Source organism: Sciurus carolinensis, chromosome Y, assembly GCF_902686445.1.
Source record: "Sciurus carolinensis chromosome Y, mSciCar1.2, whole genome shotgun sequence".
Lineage (NCBI taxonomy): Eukaryota > Metazoa > Chordata > Mammalia > Rodentia > Sciuridae > Sciurus > Sciurus carolinensis.
In genome coordinates this window covers 3,859,624-3,877,537 of record NC_062233.1, presented here as the reverse complement: position 1 = coordinate 3,877,537, position 17,914 = coordinate 3,859,624, and the positions used below count along the sequence as shown (strand labels likewise).

Genomic DNA, 17,914 nt, shown 5'->3' with positions numbered 1-17,914 from the left:
TTGAGAAGGACTTGTTTGACATATATGGATGAGTCACTTTTTGGGGCATAGATATTTATGATTGTTATATCTTGCTGATTTATGCTTCCCTTAAGCAGTATGAAATGTCCTTCTTTTTCCATTCTGACTATCTTTGGCTTGAAATCCAAATTATCTGATAAGAGGATGGATACCCTGCTTTTTTGCTGTGTCCATGTGCATGGTATGTTTTTTTCCCATCCTTTCATCTTTAGTCTGTGGGTTTCTCTTTCTATGAATCTCTTGCAGGCAACATATTGTTGATTCTTTCTTTTTAATCCAATCTGCCAGTCTCTGTCTTTTGATTGATGAGTTCAGGCCATTAACATTCAGGGTTATTATTGAGATATGATTTGTATTCCTAATCATTTGACTCATTTTTTTTTTTTTTGACATGACTTGATTTTTCTTTTTTTGGCTGTTCCTTTAGGGTAGTTCCTCCCTTTACTGATTTACATTGTTGTTTTTCATCTCTTCCTCATGGAATATTTTACTGAGAATGTCTGTAATGCCGGCTTTCTTTTTGTAAATTCTTTTAGCTTTTGTTTATCATGGAAGGATTTTATTTCGTTGTCTAATCTGAAGGTAAGTTTTGCTGGGTATAAGATTCTTGGTTGGAATCCGTTTTCTTTCAGAGTTGAAAAATGTTGTTCCAGGCCCTTCTAGCTTTTAGAAGTCTGGATTGAAAAATCTGCAGATATCCGAATTGGTTTCCCCTGAATGTAATTTGATTCTTTTCTATCACAGCCTTTAAAATTCTGTCTTTATTTTGTGTGTTAGGTATTTTCATTATAATGTGCCTTGGTGTGGGTCTATTGTAATTTTGTGTAATTTGGAGTCCTATAAGCCTCTTGTATGTGATTTTCCATTTCATTCTTCAGTTTTCCAAAATTTTCTTATATTATTTCATTGACTAGATTGTTCATTCCTTGGTTTGTTTCTCTAAGCTTTCCTCAATCCCGATAATTCTTAAATTTGGCCATTTCATAATATCCCATAATTCTTGTAGTATCTGTTCATGATTTCTTACAATCTTCTCTGTTTGGTCAACTTTGTTTTCAAGAATATTTTTTCTTCAACATCCGAGGTTCTGTCTTCCAGGTGTTCTATCCTATTGTTTAGGTTTTAAATGGTGTTTTTAATTTGGTTTATTGTTTCTTTCATTTCAAGGATTTCTGTTTGTTTGTTTGTTTTTTCAATATCTCTAACTCTTTATTGAAATGATCTTTTGCTTCCTGTATTTGCTTTTTAACTGTCGATTGGTGCGATCATTCAATGCCTGCATTTGCCTTTCCATCTCATCCTTCAATGTCAACATTTGCTCTTTCATCTCTTTGTTTGCTTCCCTGATCATTTTAATTATGTACATTCTGAACTCCCTTTCTGACATTTCTTCTGCCATGCTATCATTGGATTTTATTGCTATACCATCTAGGTTTGTTTGGGACATTTTCTTCCCTTGTTTTCTCATATTGTTCAAGTATCTACCCCTCTCATAGTGAAACTCTGGGATATTGCAGATTTCCTCTATTGACTAGTATTGTGTCTGTAGATTTCCAATAACTCACCTCTTAGCCTTCAGCAGTCTGATGTCTTGGAGCAACTTGATAATGTGTTGCTCCACTAGGAAACTGACCTTCTAGAGGTGGTGGCCTTCAGGTGGGTTATATTCCCAGGTGGCTCTGAGTTGGTCCACATCTCTCAATACCTCCTCTTCTTGGCTCCTCAGGCTTGTCAAAAGTCTCCTAGCCTCCTGTAGGTGTCTCAGGAAGGGAGTTATCCTTCCAATGATGTTGGCCATGCCCTCAGGAGTAATTTAGAATGCCTGCACCATCCTATAAAGAAGTCTCTGATTAACTCTGTGATGGCGACAAACCTCAGTGTTGTGTTTGTGTGAGGTTGTTCAGTGATGGTGTCTGTATTTGGCCTGGTGTTTCGGCGGGTGGCTACCCACTGCCCTGCTCCATAAGGCAGGCAGGTTGGATGCCCTCCTGCTCCCTCACAATGCAAGAGGCCTGACTCACCCATCAGCTCGCTCCAAGACTGTGACCAACCAGAAATGGCACCAACCTAGGTTCAGGGGTCAGATGGGCTAACACAATCATTTTAAAAAGGGGTTCTTTAAGTCCTGCTTTTACTACAAAGAGACCTTAGTTTGCATTCCAACTTATGATTGATGTTTACCCCTGAGAAACAGAAACTTGAATCCATGTAACAAGGTAAGAGGAAGCTATCTGAAAATGCAAATTCAAACATATCACTATTAGCCCCATCTTCGTCTTCCTGGTCCTCTGGTCCAGGAGGGTTTGCCAAAACATTATTTCCAGTCTTACAATGTAGTTCTAATGAAGTGAGGAAGAGAAAGGAATTAGTGAGCTAGAGAAAGGTTTAAACCAATTTAACAAGTACTCTGAAGAACAACAAAATCCTTTCTCCCAAATTAATTTTTTACCACCCACACCCACTCCCCCACACTGATATCATGGAGAAATGCTCTGCAAATACTTTACTTCCCATAGAAGTGTAAATAACAACATCCTCACCACAGATTGAGGTCCCATAGAATTCCCAGGAGACATTGCACTCACTGTCACTGCAACCCTGCAGGTCATTTAAGTAATCTGAAAGGAAAACAACTCAAGGTGTTTGAAAACTGCTGAAATCAATAAATTATTTTAGCAAAGTTTCAAGTTACAATATTGACTCCCATTATAACTATAATGCATTCATTTTTAATTTTTAAAAAATTAACTCACAAAATCAGTTGTTTTTCTACCCATCAAAAATGTAGTAGGGAAATAAGCACATTTACAGTATCATCTGAAGTAATAAATGCATGAAATTAATCAAGGCAAAAGAATTGTACACTAAAAATTATAAAACCTGTCTAAAGAAATCATGTTATGGGTGAAAGGAATTACAATCCAGTTATCCATGGACCATAATACTTCAATTTTTTTTTTTTTTAGTTCATTTACACCAGCATCACCACAAACATGTGACTAATGAGTTGCACTTAGCTATTACACAGCTACAGCATTAGGTGACAGGAAATCTTCAGCTTTATTATAATCTTATGGGACCATCCTCATGTTTGCAGTCTGCATTAATCAAAATGCCATTCCATGGTGCATAACAATGTGTGTTCCTCTTGCAATTTCTAAAAAATTTGCAATGGGGTGGGAGAAGTTACTGGCCAGTCCCAGAGGTCTATGTCTTTCTGAATAGACTTGAAAACTGTTTTAATTTTTGTTTTCCAAAAGTACAGGAAATAGTGTTGCATTTATTTATTATAAGGAATTATCTTTATATTCTATCAGGGTTATATTTCAGTCCTTGAAAGCATACTGCATTATAGAGATGCTTTTGTGAAGAGAAAACTTTGAAGGATGCCAAGGGTTATCTTGGCAAAAATCCATAGTAAACAACAGAGCTGGAGCTCTAAGAGATCACAATATACCGCCGCCTGGATAGATGGCCCTGGAAAAGGAGACCCAGTTCTGCATCTGGTTGCTGTGTGTGTTTGTGTGCATGCTTGCACTTTTTTTTTCCCCCTTCGGTTTCCCATCTGCCTTTTCTTTATTTTTTTAAATTTATTTTTATTGTAAACAAATGGGATACATGTTGTTTCTGTTTGTACATGGAGTAACAGCATACCATTTGTGTAATCATACATTTACATAGGGTAATGATGTTTGATTCATTCTGTTACTTTTTCCTTTCCCCCACCCCTCCCACCACTCTTTTCCCTCTATACAGTTCCTCCTTCCTCCATTCTTGCCCTCCCTCCCCCATTATGTCTCATCATCCGCTTAGCAGTGAAATCATTCATCCTTTGGATTTTTGAGATTGACTTATCTCACTTAGCATGATATTATCTTACTTAGTACAAAATTGTTTAGACAAAAATATCAGATTCAAAAATTGAGAGTCCTGCTAAAATCCTAAATGTCATTTAGCATCAGATATTTGAAAAAAAAAAGAACCTAAAATTCAGTTGTAATTGCAATGAACTCTAAATATTCATGAAAAAGAAGAGGGAGGAGGAGGAGGAGAAGAAGGAGGGCAAGGAAGAGGAGGAGGAGGAGGAAATAAGACAACATTTGGGACTCTCATATTCTGATTTTACAACTTAAATGTTTTTATGTGGGGAAACTAGAGCAAATAAGTGAAAAAAGGGAAGTATGCAATGAAGTTAGATCTGTTTAGCAGTGGAAGGAAACAAAAGAGGAGAAAAGAGTGATGGGAAAACAAAGGGACCATAGATTAAAATTATAAAATATAAAATTATAAAATAATACATACATGTACACACACACACACACACAGCAATGCAATGTGAGTTTGAAAAAAGCATCAGTTTAAAAAAATAAAGCATAAAAAGAAGACATTAGAAAAGATAAAGAACAGGATAGGAGGAAGGAGGTGAGGGAGAGAGGAGACAATGAGGAATTGAAATGGAGCAATTATATACCATGCATACATGATCTTGTCAAAATGATTTTATTATTAGGTATAACACAGTAACAAAATCTATGGAAATCAAATAAAGACATCTAATCAACTGAAGCTTTATAAGTATAAAATAAAAGTAAACCATACAAAGAATAATAAAGAAAAAATACAATACAGTGTTACACAATCATAAAGATGCATGCAATTGAACAGAATGTCTTAAAATAAAACCTTAAAAATATAGGTAAAATTTGACAAGGGTTTAAAAACCATTCAATAGAGAAATGATTGTCTTTTCAACTGTGTTCCTGGGAAATTGAATATCCAAACGCAAGAAAATTAAGTGGGCCATTTAACCAACACTATAATTTTAAATTTTAAAAATTGATTAAAAAACCTTAATATGAAACCTAAAATCTTTAAAATTCTTAAAATAAAATTGAGGGTAAAATCCTCACAATGCTGGAATTGGCAGTGATTCCTTGAATCTGACACTAAGGGTACAGAAAAAAAAAAAAAAAAGCAAAAAAACAATTTGAATTTCATGAAAACTATAATACACTGCATCAAAAAAGAGTAACAACACAACCAAAGAATGGGATAAAACATTTGCAAAGCATACACCTGACAAGGATTAATATGAGTGATTAAAAAAAGCTTTCAACTACAAAACTTTTTCAAAAAGTGTCAGAAGGGATTGGGGATATAGTCCATAATAGAGTGTCTTCCTAGACTCTGTGTTCTATCTTCCATATATAATCACAAAACTCTGTGTGTGTGTGGTGTGTGTGTGTGTGTGTGTGTGTGTGTGTAGAAAGGGGAGAGGAGGAGAGAGAGAGGGAAAGATGGAGAAGGAGAAAGAAATACAGAGGAGAAAGAGAGCTGGAGAAGGAGAAGAATGGAAGAGAAAGGAGATAAACAGATGGAGAAAGAGGAAATAGGAGAGAGAAGGAGAAAAATAAAATAGGGAGAGAGGAGAGAAAGAGAGAAATCAAGAAGAAGAGAAAGAGAGAGGAGAGGAAGGTGAGGTAGAGGTACAGAGAGGGAGGAGCAGGGGGGGGGAGAGAGAGAGAGAGAGATGGTATAATCCTATAATCTCAGCTACTCAGCAGACTGACTTCAGGAAGATCATGAGTTTGAGGTTAAACTGGACAACTTAGTGAGAACCTGTTGGGGGCTGCAGACCCCATCCTAGCCTGGCTTTCAGGATTTCAGTGTGGCCCTAATGCCGAGACAGTGGATTGCAATATCAAGGACTTCAGTGCGGAACGTGCGGAACCTGGCACTAAGCCGGGGCAACCTGGTTTACAACACCGAGGAACAAACGGCACCTGGCACTGAGCCGGGGCAGCCTGGGTTGCAACTTCAAGGACTTCAGTGTGGCGTCTGGCATAGAGCCTGGGCTCCTGATTTGCAACATCAAGGACTTCAATATAGCACCTGGCATTGAGCCGGGGCAACCTGGCGCTAAGCCGGGGCAGCCTGGTTTGCAACAAACAGCTGACACTGCTTAAAGAAGTTGCCCCGGCACTAAGCCAGTGCCAGAATGGACTGCTCTGATTGGACAAGGTGACTCATGCCCGCTACGCCCTTATTGTATTACATTGTTATCATGCTAATTGTATTACATTATCATCATGCTCTCCCCACATGCTCTGTAACCTGATTGGCTCATGATTCATATAAATATGACTGTAACTGCCTTGTAAAATGATCGTCTGAGGATAAAGAGCTCTGATGAACAACTGATGTGTCGTGTCTCTCTCTGCGGGCAGAAGGAACGCGACAAGAACCTGTGATACATGTTTTATAAATCTATATAAGGACAGACATAGTGTTTCATATGCATGTAGACCCAGCAACCCAAAGGACTCTATCAGGATTGCTTGATTCCAAGAGTTTACACCCACATTCTAGCCATCACAGTGCCACTGTCTCAAGAAGGAAAAACAAAACAGCAAAAGCAAAGAATATGAATAGAATTATCATAGAAAATACATATGTGACTAAATATGATAACAGAAGATGCTCAACATCACTAATTATTAAGGAAATATTAATCTAATGTACACTGTGCTATATCACCTTATAACTTGGGATGGATATTATTACAAAAAATAGAAAGAGGTGGAAATGAAAGGGGATAAGAAGAAAGGAAGGAAAGGAAAGGAGAGTGGAAAGGAGAACTGCAGGCAGGCAATGATGTGAGGCACTGAAACTCTGCAGTAATATTGAATGTAAAATTACACTGAAAATAAGGTCTTTTCATATCCATATTTTTCTTAGCCTAGTCACAGGATTTTTTTATAAATCCAGAATAGGCATGTATATCTTTTTCTGTTTGGCACAGAAAACTCCCCTTGTATATATCTATATAATAATTCAACAGCTGATTCTCTGCTTTATTCTAAAAAATAAATACCTAATTGGCGATCTTCTCTAGAAACAGATCATCTCCTGGTGTTTTAAAAACAAAAACAAATAAAAACAAAATAAACCTCTTCCTTCATGGAATTGGTTAAGTTTTACCAAGTTAAACAAGTTGTGGTCAATGTGAGTTACTGTTCCTTTTTGGCAGAAACTACACAATAATGTTGTTGTTATTTATTTTAGGTATCCATACAATGACTGACTTAAATGATGTGTTAAGAGTTAACTGAACACCACAGACATACTCAGATAAATTAATGCATGTTAAGTTTTCCGCTTCTATCACCAAACTCAAAAGTAAAATGTTTGACTTGAAGAAAAGTAAATGATTTTAGAAAATCTTTTAGAAAATCTTTTAAAGCATACAGTATGACATATTTCTTTAGCTTCACTAAATATATAGCTTCATTGTATAAAGAGTTCCATCTCTTTGTTGTCCTAAAACCAAAAATTTTAAAAATATTTGCCTAGTAAAATCAAAATCTCAGTATTCTAGCTGCCTTCTAATTTTTTAAGAAAAATATTTCTTGAACTTTGTCATTTCTAGTCTTTAACCTGACCTACCTGCCAAAAACATTTCCATGCACTTGCTCTTGGTCATTTTCATGATGGTTCTCCCTGAATAGGTGGCCAAAGTTGGGTCAGTACCATAGGATAGAAGTAGGTGGACAATTTCCAAGTGATCATTCTCAACTGCATTATGAATTGGTCTATAAAACACATGCAGTGGGATTAAACTCATGGACACTGAACACTTTCTAGTTTCTGGAGCTTATCCCTTTCACACTAAAGTTGAATGAATATATCATAGGTGCTAAGCCCCACAGTATGTGTTGTCAATGACATTCAACAATAAGAACATTGTGACATAATACATTGATTGACTCAGCAGCAAGAAATTAATTACTGTTATTTCTATACCTCTCTCTTTAGCATAAGAGATTCAGGGACTAATTCAGGACTAAATCTCAAATGTAAATTTATCTTAATCTAACATATACATGGGAACTGAAGATGATAAAACCAAAACAGTTCTCAAAGTACTGACAAACTAATAGTATTAATCCTCAAGTGAAAAACCTCAAAATTATGGAAGCCAATATAACAAAGAATTGTTATCCAATGTAAACACATGCCTACAAAGTATTTTGAAGAAACCTGAGTGTAAACATAAATCATTAATACAATGATTATGATTTTCTGAAAGCAAATCCTGTCGCCATCCAGTGGGACATAAAGACATGTACACCTCAGATTGTCATGAAGCAGCTTCTTCTTTATTCAGATCCCAACAACAACAACAACCCCCCAAAAGCAGTCTCACCCTCAATATATAAGCAGTCTCATGCATAAGCAATTTCGATCAGATATGTCCACCCAATCCTGTTAAAGGTCAAGCAATCACCAACTCAAGCATATATGTAGCCAATTGTAACAGCTTCCTGTTTTTCTCTGGGCATACCAAGCACGCCCTTTGGCTCCCTGCCAGTCCACATCTCCCCGTTTGTTTATAAAAAGACCATGCCTGTCTTATGTTGTCCATGACAGAGCAACATCCTTACCCGTCATCTGAAAATGAAGCTTATATCTCATTCCCTGTCTTAGGTTGGTATGAGCTCTTCACGAATCTTACCCATCTCTGACTACTGGTCTAGCATAGCCAAACTTGGGGGGAGGTTCCCACATAACCTGCTAAGTCGCAGGAGCCATTTGGGAAGGGTGCTAAGTCAGGAGAAAAGGGTACAGTAGGTAACCCTAATGTGGAATTAGTGGCAAGAATAGGAGGATATAGATTGGAAGAGTTAGTAAGAGGCAAAGGGTAAGGCCACACCTTTACTGTCCCCCATAGGTAACGCAGGGTTCCTCCATTAACATGGTGAGGGATCATCAACAACAGCAGTTGGAGGAACTTCCACATCTTCTTGTTGTTCTTGGTTTTCTATTGAGGAAGCCTTAACCAATCTTTCAGGCACCCAAACTGGCGATTGTGCATCCTGCGGGAAAACACAAACAGATCCTCGGGTCCAGATTAATACCAGATCCGGACCTTTCCATTGTCCCAATAGAATGTCCTTCCAGAGCACTTGAGGTACTGTGGTGAGCCGCCTCACCACCATGATTAGATGGCGCTGGTTTCCTGAAGTGCTTTCTAGGTAAACAAGCCCATATTTGGTTGAGCTAACTGTTGCAAATGGGAGCACCTATGAACATAGGCCAAGTGGCAGGAGTAGATTGGCTATTGCAAGAGTATAAAAGTGTATGAATTCAGCTCAAGAGGAAGAAGAAGAAAAACCATGGTTTTATAATATTAAGGTTCTGATTAAACTGCTGAAGGAAGATTCCTGTGTCGTGCTTTCTTGCGGGCGAGGGACACGACAAGTGGTGCCGAAACCCGGGAATCAGAACTTTCAGTGGTCAGGGGGTGCACCGGTAAGTACCACAGGTAAGTGGGGTCCACACATAGTGGGGCGCTCATCTGTATAAAGAGAGAGAGCAGAATCGACCTTGCATAGTCGATTAACAAAGAAAAATATTTAATCGACCTGCATAGTCGATTAACAAAGAAAGAAAGATATTTTGTTTTGGCTTTCAATCTGCTTGCTCTGAACGCTGCTTTCATTATGGGCAATTCTCCATCTAGTTCATTAGTACAGTCTTTAGATTTTTTGTTGCACTCCAAAGATCTCAAGGTCAAACGCAGTACTTTACAAACATTCATTGTAAGAATTGATAAAGTGGCCCCATGGTTTGCTGTCTCCAGAAGCTTGACTCCTGCCAGCTGGGATAAGTTGGGAAAAGATTTGGATTTCCTTCAGGAGCAGGGACAATTGGAGAAAGGGGTGATACCGCTATGGAAATTAATAAAAGGATGTATTCTTGATGGTAGATGTCAGGAAGCTATTTATAAAGGACAGGAAGTTCTTGAACAACTACATGAGGAGAAGTCCGAGGATTCTATGAGTACTTCCAGTAAACATAGTGCAGGAGAGTAGGTTTATGGAGCTATTCCAAAGAGGAGACTATACCCAGATTTAAAAGCCCTTAGAACACCAGAAGAAACAGGGGAGTCAGAATCAGACGGTGATGAGGAAGTGAAAGAGCTAACGCAGCACTTACGGAAGGTGAAGATAAAAGAAGGGGGAACTAAGAGGCAAAAAGATTTTAGACAAAGGACTATGAGGAAGAACAGAAGCCAGCTCTGGCCTATGATCCTCCCCCGTATGTGGGAGGGGTTCCGAGCACGGGTAGAACTTTTAACTCTGCAGCTTGGAGGGCTGCCCATGTAGAGTTGGGGTTTGCCTGTCCTGTATTCCAGGACAATGATGGGGGAAGACATCAGGAACCCATAGAATTTAAAATGATAAAGAATATAGCAGAATCTGTCCGCACTTATGATGTGGATGCTGCTTTTACTATCACCCAAATAGAGGGGCTCAATAGATTCTGCATGACCCCCTCGGACTGGGCCAGTTTAGTGAAAGCTTGTGTTTCCCCAGGTAAATATTTAAACTGGAGAGCCTTCGTGTTAGAGGGGGCCAATGAACAGGCTGCACGTAACCAAGCTATGGGCAAACCTGCCTCGGATGTGGATATGCTTCTGGGGCAGGGTAGATTTGCCAATCAGCAAACAGGCTTTCCATTAGAGGTTTATGAACAAATTAATAAGATCTGCATTGCTGCCTGGAAAGCACTTCCTAATAAAGGAGAGGTGCGAGTTAACTTAACAAAAATTGTCCAAAGCCCCACAGAAGCTTTTTCAGATTTCGTGGCTAGAATGGTAAATGCAGCAGGGAAGATCTTCGGGAATGCTGATGCAGCTATGCCTTTAATTAAACAATTAGTATATGAACAATGTACAAGAGAATGCAAAAATGCTATTAACCTGATTTCTCAACCAAGAAGAAAAAGGTTAAAAAGTCCTGGGTGATCCTCCCTCCCCCCTGCCTGGCCTTGCTGAAGCCTGCATTGGAATGTAAACTGCAACAGTCTCAGCGGGAAAGGGGAGTAACCTGAAGATAAAAAAAAAGAAAACAAAAGGGTGTCTATTTTAAACTTCTGGACTGCTACACAGAATTAACTCATTTTCCAGGATTCTTGTTTTGCTTTGTTTTTCTTTAATGCTGTATTTTTGAGCTCATAATTTTGATCTTGCATACGTAGGTTAATGATTTTTATACTTTTTGATCAGTTCTATTTTTTATTCAACTAAAGTTTTTGAACATCTGTTACATTGCAATGGAGATTCACCTATAAAGTTACAAGGCCTTTGATTTTGTGTTATTTCTATGTCGTGCTGTCTGGTGTCATGTTTTGTCTGTGTCAAAACTGAGCGCTCCTAAAATTAAAATTTAAAAATGGATCCAAATACTTTTATTCACGTGATTTAAAAGGGTTCAATTTAAATTGAGTAAACTAATAAAAGTGAAATGTCTTTAAAAATAACTTGCAAGTCTCTAGATGGTCAAAGTAATGGAATGTTGATGTTAAACAATGTCTAATATCAATTGTTTCTAGGACTTTTCTTCAACAGGAAAGAGACAACAAATACTGTTCAGGACACCTGCCTGCTTTCTTGGTTTTTACAGAATAAGTGAATTAGAGTTAACATATATGGGATTACTCAAATGTGTTTGTAGAGACATCTGATTAATTTACAAAATTAAAATGCTCATTGTTAAATAACATCAAGTACTCTTAACTCCTTAAATTCCATGGAGTATCATACTTAAACATTATTGGTGTTTTCATAAGTTGGTAAAAAGGGTTTAAACTTGCTTTGTGTCATCACTAAACTAGAAACAAGGTTACTAAGAGTTATGTCTTAACAAGTACAATTCTATATACAAAGGGTTCTAAAGGTTTCAACTGTGTTTCAATTAGAGTACTATAAACAACAAAATATTTAATCTTATTAAAATAGAGCAATTTATCTAAATTCAGAAATTTCATAAGAGTTGTTTCAGAATGTGAACAAAAAGGGGTCAACAGATAGGAAAGAGAAAATAAAAGGGTCTGGATATGGAAATATATTTAGTAAAAGGGAAAAGGAAATGTTTCTGGGTAAGAAAGTGCTTGTACGATGAAATACATGAGGGTCTAAGTAAGTGCTAAGAACGTCTATGTAAATAAAGGGCAAGTTTCAACATGTAAACAGCCAAAGCTATTTAAAGTTTTTCCTAAGGTAAAATACTAATGTGTTGATATAAACCAAAGCTTAATCTATATGGTAAAATGGCAAGGATTTCTTAAAAATTAGGGTGTATACAATTATGGTTAAACAACTGTTAGAGTATCGTACTGTGTTACAGAGTCTACATTTTTCTTAAAAAACAAACTAAATTTGGTAAGATAAAAGTGTCAAGGTAATTGTAAAATGGTCACTAGTTGTATATTAAATGTGTTCATATTTTTCAGGTATACAAGTTTTTAAAGCAGGAAATTTATTAAGCTCTGCTATTCTCCAGATTAAACTTGTCTGTAATGGTAATCTTAAACTTATAAAGAGTAAATTTTAATTGGGGATTTATTTCTATCGTTTAATGTTCTCTTATGGGACATATTATCAGTAAGGTATATGTAACATTGGTTACTTATTTCACTGAGATAAAAATTTAAATGTAAATATATATCTAAGAGTTAGTGACAGCCTGATTTGTTTAAAGGTTCATATTGTAGAAGGTACCCACCTTTGTACCTGTCCCAGTGGAGGTCAATCCAGATAATTTTCCGTTGGTGCACCTCTTCAGAGAAAAGAGAGACTTTGGCATTACCACAGCCATAATAACTGCTATTGCTGTCTCTGCTGCTGCAGCCACTACCGCTGCTCTAGCCATGACCAATCAAGTTCAAACAGCACAAACCATTAATCAAGTCATACAGTAAACTGCACAGGTGTTAGAATCCCAGGACCGTGTCAACAGACATATCCTATCAGGGATCTTGGCGGCGAATCAAAGAATCGATTTACTACAAGTACAGTTGGATGAACTTTTCAACATTGCACAAGTTGGATGCATTGGGAATCATAAACACATGTGTATAACTCCAGTAAGATATGAAGAAGCAAAAAATCAAAGCCACTTGATTTCCGCCTTTCTTGCAGGCAACTGGTCCCTAGAAGCTGAGAAGATGATGAATCAACAATTATTGCAGATTGTGATTTTAAATGACACTCGTGTTGAGCCTGTTACTCTGAGTCAGTTCTCTAACTGGCTCACCTCTGCCTTTAGTTATTTTAAAGAATGGGTTGTTGTGGGGATCTTTGGATGTATTTGTTTTGCAGGCATTTGCCTTTGCCTTTAGTTTATTTGCAAGCTAAGAGTGTGTCAAGCACGTGAAAAGGCGGTGTTAATTCAAGCTGTGTTAGCCATTGAACAAGGGGTGTCACCTTCTGTGTGGTTGGCTAATCTGGCACGGAAATAAGTGGCATTTTTAGTATATCTCTGTTAGAGTTAGAATCATCATTTACGCTAGGTGTCTGCAGAGTACTACTGTAATTATTATGTACTTTTCTTTGAGGACTGTGAATTTTCATCCTGGGGATTTCTTGTACTAATTAAGGCTTCAATTGTCTTGTAACTTCCACCTTTGATCTTGAGCTATAACAATAATGTTGGAGGAGAGAACTGTTACTGTATGCCTTGTGTTCATTATGGTGCCCCTGTATTGTGCAGCATTGGCAAGAAGGATATTGTGTTTCCCTACCTCAGGCCTTTGCAGTTGCGTAAGCTGGATAAGCTCCCCCAAGTATGGTTTTCCATACCGCTATGTCTTCATGGACACAGGATGCAAGGCAAAGCACTGCACTTGAGAGTTTTATTTTTGAACCTGAAGGAAGGCATGCCCTATTGCATGTGGGTTTGATGTCCACGTCCCACCCTACGAAAAAAGGCATCGGCTTAGGTGATGTCAGGCCCGGAGAAGGCACCACTCTGGGACTGACGTTCACTATTTGCCACTTTTGCACAGTAGGATAGGGCCTCTACCTTCACCTGTGTTCATAAAATAAAGAAGGGGGAGCTGTGGCGAGCCGCCTCACCACCATGATAAGATGGCGCTGGCTTCCTGAAGTGCTTTCTAGGTAAACAAGCCCATATTTGGTTGAGCTAACTGTTGCAAATGGGAGCACCTATGAACATAGGCCAAGTGGCAGGAGTAGATTGGCTATTGCAAGAGTATAAAAGTGTATGAATTCGGCTCAAGAGGAAGAAGAAGAAAAACCATGGTTTTATAATATTAAGGTCCTGATTAAACTGCTGAAGGAAGATTCCTGTGTCGTGCTTTCTTGCGGGCGAGGGACATGACAAGGTACAGTGTTTTTTTTAGACTCTGAATGATGATCAGCAGCCGATCTCCCCTGAGAATCGAGATTTTAAAAATTTAAGATGAACAAGGCAACAGATAATTTGTCTTTTGTGGATCTGTATGATGCCCCTATTCCCCTTTTTGTTTATAAATCATGTTTTTAAGTGTTAAATGGGCACGCTCAACAATGCTTTGTCCAGTAGGATTATAGGGAATTCCTGTGACATGTTGAATACCAAAGGTGGAACAAAATTGTTTAAAGGCCTGGGACGTATATCCAGGACCATTATCTGTTTTAATTTGTTTGGTGACCCCTAGGATGGAGAAAGAATGTAAACAGTGTGTTATTACATCTTTGTTTTTTTCTCCAGCATGAGCAGAGGCCATAATAAATCCTGAAAAGGTATCTATTGACACATGGATGAATTGTAGTTTTCCAAATTCTAAATAATGAGTTACATCCTTTTGCCAAATATGATTGGGCTGAAGCCCTTTTGGATTTACTCCTAATGAGGGGTTAGGAATAAGTGTAGCACATTTAGCACAAGACTTGACTATGTCTCAAGCTGTTGCTTTAGTAATCTGATAGCATAAACATAGAGTGGAAGCATTTATGTGAAATTTGGAATGAAAATTTTTTGCATTTTCAAGTGTATCCAAGATATGTGTGTCTCTGGTGGCCATGTCTGTTAAATCATTGTGTAAACTTAGAGGACCTGGAAGGTCAGTATGAGACCGAACATGGCCAATAAAAAAAGGGCTTTTTCTATCCCAAATAAGTTTTTGTAAAGATTGTAAATACTTAGTGATGGTGGAAGTGAGGGAAAGCAGACCATTAATTCTGAATTTTAAATAGCATTAACAATGTATTTGCTATCAGAGAATAGGTTAAAGGGCTCATGGTGGGTTCTGAATACTTCTATAGCTACTAATAGTTCTGTTTGTTGTGCAGATAGAGTATTAAACAGCAATGTTTCTGTAACATTATTTACAGTAATAGCACCTGTACCATTTTTTGATCCATCAGTAAATATAAGGGTAGCTCCTATAACAGGTTCAAGATGAAACTTTTCCATAACTGTTTCACCAAGCTTGAGAGCTGTTCCAGCCTTAGGGGTAAGCACCTGCTTAGAAAGGGGATCAGAATCAACTTTAAGAGTGTCAAACAGGGGACCCAAACTTGAGGTGGGTAAGTGAAGGTAAGGTCTACTCCAGTTAATGTCACCTAATACTGCTCTGGCAGAGGCACAGAGGTCCAATCCTGTGCTTCCTCTTGTTTATCTAATTGGGGAGTCAAGGGGTAATGGGTCAGAGGTATGGACTGGATAGTCCCGTATATTTGTGGGCCCCGAGGCCGGGGACCCTGATTCCCATTTTTTTGGAGGTAAAGGGTTACCATCTTTGTCTCTGGTTGATTTACATTCACTTGCCCCAGTGTTTCCCTTTTTTTCATCGGGGACATAATTTTGGCACAGGACCCTGGGGGCAGACCTTTTTTATGTGTCCATATTGTTTACACCGATAACACTGTTGGCCTGGGCGGGAGTTGGCATTGCCTCTAACACCCTGTGCAAGCACTGCAGTCATCACCTGACCTTGAATAAAAGCCTCATTAATATCCCTACAAGCCTTTAAATAGGCTCCAAGGTCTTTGTTTTTCCAAGGTCTTATTGCTTCTTTACACCATTTATTTGCTTGCTCATATGCAAGCTGTTTGACTAAAGGCCTAGCCTGATCTACATCTCCAAATATACATCCTGCTGTTTGAATCAATCTGTCTACAAAATCAGCATAGGGTTCATTTGCCTTGTATAACCTTAGATAACTGTCCTTGAAGAATGCCAGCACCTGAAAACATTTTCCAAGCTTTAGTGGCAGCAGCACTAATTTGTTGATACACATCGGGGTGAAAATTAATCTGATTACCTTGCCCTTCATATGGTCCTTGGCCTGTCAGCATGTCTAGGTTCCATTGAGGATTGCCCACAACTGCATTATGTCAGGCAGCATCAGAACATAACTCCTGGTTGGCCACCTTCCACATAAGATATTGTCCCCAGATAAACATGCCTTTGGTAAATTACCCCAATCCGTTTGAGTAAGATTTTGACTTGCAACATTCTCTAATAAAGAAATGGTAAATGCAGCTTGTACTCCATAGGACCTAACTGCCTCTTTTAACTGTTTCACTAATTTTATGTCTAATATTTGATGATATCTCTGATTGTTTTGATCTTCAAATACCAGGAATATTGGGAACACCAATTGAGATTCTACATCAGCCCACTGTCTGGGAGCCACCCCTGTGTATCAAGTACATGCACCCCTACAACTTGGAAAAGAGTGGTGACCTGGATTATACAGCAGAGGGCGTGGAGTGGTAGGGGCTAAATGCCACTGAGAGAACTTCTTTTCTAGCTCTGCCTCCGATAGTTCCTGTTTTTCAGAGTCACAGCCCTGTTCTGGGTCTGAACATCTACTTTCTCTTTCAGAAGCTCGACTTGATTGTTCTTCTTTTACAGTTTCTAGTATCTCTTCCCCTTCTCTTAGCTGTTCTTGAAATTTTGGTTCCCTGGAAGTCAGACAGAAAGGAATTAATGTCCATATAGACAAAGTACCAAGAGGGAGAGGTGTTAAGAGAGGCTTCCATGAGAATCCGTGAAATTTAAACAGAAACCAAACAAGAAAAGTGACAAAAATATTAACACAACTGACACCTTACACACATTCATTTACTACAGTACGTCCTTTCCTGTCTCTTGGGACAGCCTTCTATTAAGTTCCCTCACTAGGGGAGCCTTTCGTTAGTACCTTAAGGCCACTGTTTCCTCGAATAGGGAAACCTCCTAGTTGACTGCTAGTTGTGTACTAGTGAAAAATTTTCTCCTTTATTACTTACCTGAGCACTCATCATTCCCCATACGGGCCCTCAAATGTCGCTGTCCAGCGGGACATAAAGACACATACACCTCAGATTGTCATGAAGCAGCTTCTTCTTTATTCAGATCCCAACAACAACAACAACCCCCCAAAAACAGTCTCACCCTCAATATATAAGCAGTCTCATGCATAAGCAATTTCGATCAGATATATCCACCCATTCCTGTTAAAGGTCAAGCAATCAGGAGCTCAAGCATACATGTAGGTAAATGTAACAGCTTCCTGTTTTTCTCCAGGCATACCAAGCACGCCCTTTGACTCCCTGCCAGCCCACAAAATACCAGGTTTTTGAGCAATCAATGATCAAACTTCTAGCACTTAACCAGTCACCAAGGTAAGTTTTTTGGAAAATAAATACCTCTTACTCATATCCTTGGTAAGAAGAAATTATGACATGCTATTTGGATTCTGTGGAAGACCAAAACATTTTAATGTTGCTATTTTTTTTCCTGTCAGGAAAACTTCAATAGATAGATCTGTAACAATCATCACAAACAAAATCAGAACTACTCTTGAGTCAATTCAGACCTGGATCTCTTACCAATAATACAAGTTCAAGGACAAACTGAGGAACACAGCTGAGGGTACAGATGATGAGCACACATAGTGACAATAAGGAGCATTGACCCTCTGTACTCTTGGGACTTGCAGCTTATCTATATTTTAGTAACAGTGAGTTCACAGATTAGTTGGCAGATAAAGAAGAATCCAGATACTTATAAGGCAATACTCCTAATTAGTGATGGAGGCTCAGGTATTTGAAGGG

At 38.4% G+C, this 17,914-nt stretch overlaps 1 pseudogene; it reads right to left on the bottom strand.

Moving 5' to 3' along the window:
- Positions 1-17,914, bottom strand: part of LOC124973016 (BCL-6 corepressor-like) — a 92,259-nt pseudogene that overhangs the window by 13,251 nt on the left and 61,094 nt on the right.